Raw genomic sequence first — 360 nt, 5'->3', positions numbered from 1 at the left:
TGACTAGACAAACCTTTGTTGGCAAAGTAATGTCTCTGCTTTTGAATATGCTATCTAGGTTGTTCATAACTTTCCTTCCAAGGAGTAAGTGTCTTTTAATTTCATGGCTGCAGTCACCATCTGCAGTGATTTTGGAAACCAAAAAAGTAAAGTCTGACACTGTTTGCACTGTTTCCCCATCTATTTCCCATGAAGTGATGGGACCGGATGCCGTGATCTTCGTTTTCTGAATGTTGAGCTTTAAGCCAACTTTTTCACTCTCCACTTTCACTTTCATCAAGAGGCTTTTTAGTTCCTCTTCACTTTCTGCCATAAGGGTGGTGTCATCTGCATATCTGAGGTTATTGATATTTCTCTCAG

The sequence above is a fragment of the Bison bison genome, unplaced genomic scaffold, assembly GCF_000754665.1.
Source record: "Bison bison bison isolate TAMUID 2011002044 unplaced genomic scaffold, Bison_UMD1.0 scf7180017864297, whole genome shotgun sequence".
NCBI lineage: Eukaryota > Metazoa > Chordata > Mammalia > Artiodactyla > Bovidae > Bison > Bison bison.
The sequence above is the reverse complement of the archived record's forward strand: the minus strand, read 5'-3'. Positions refer to the sequence as shown.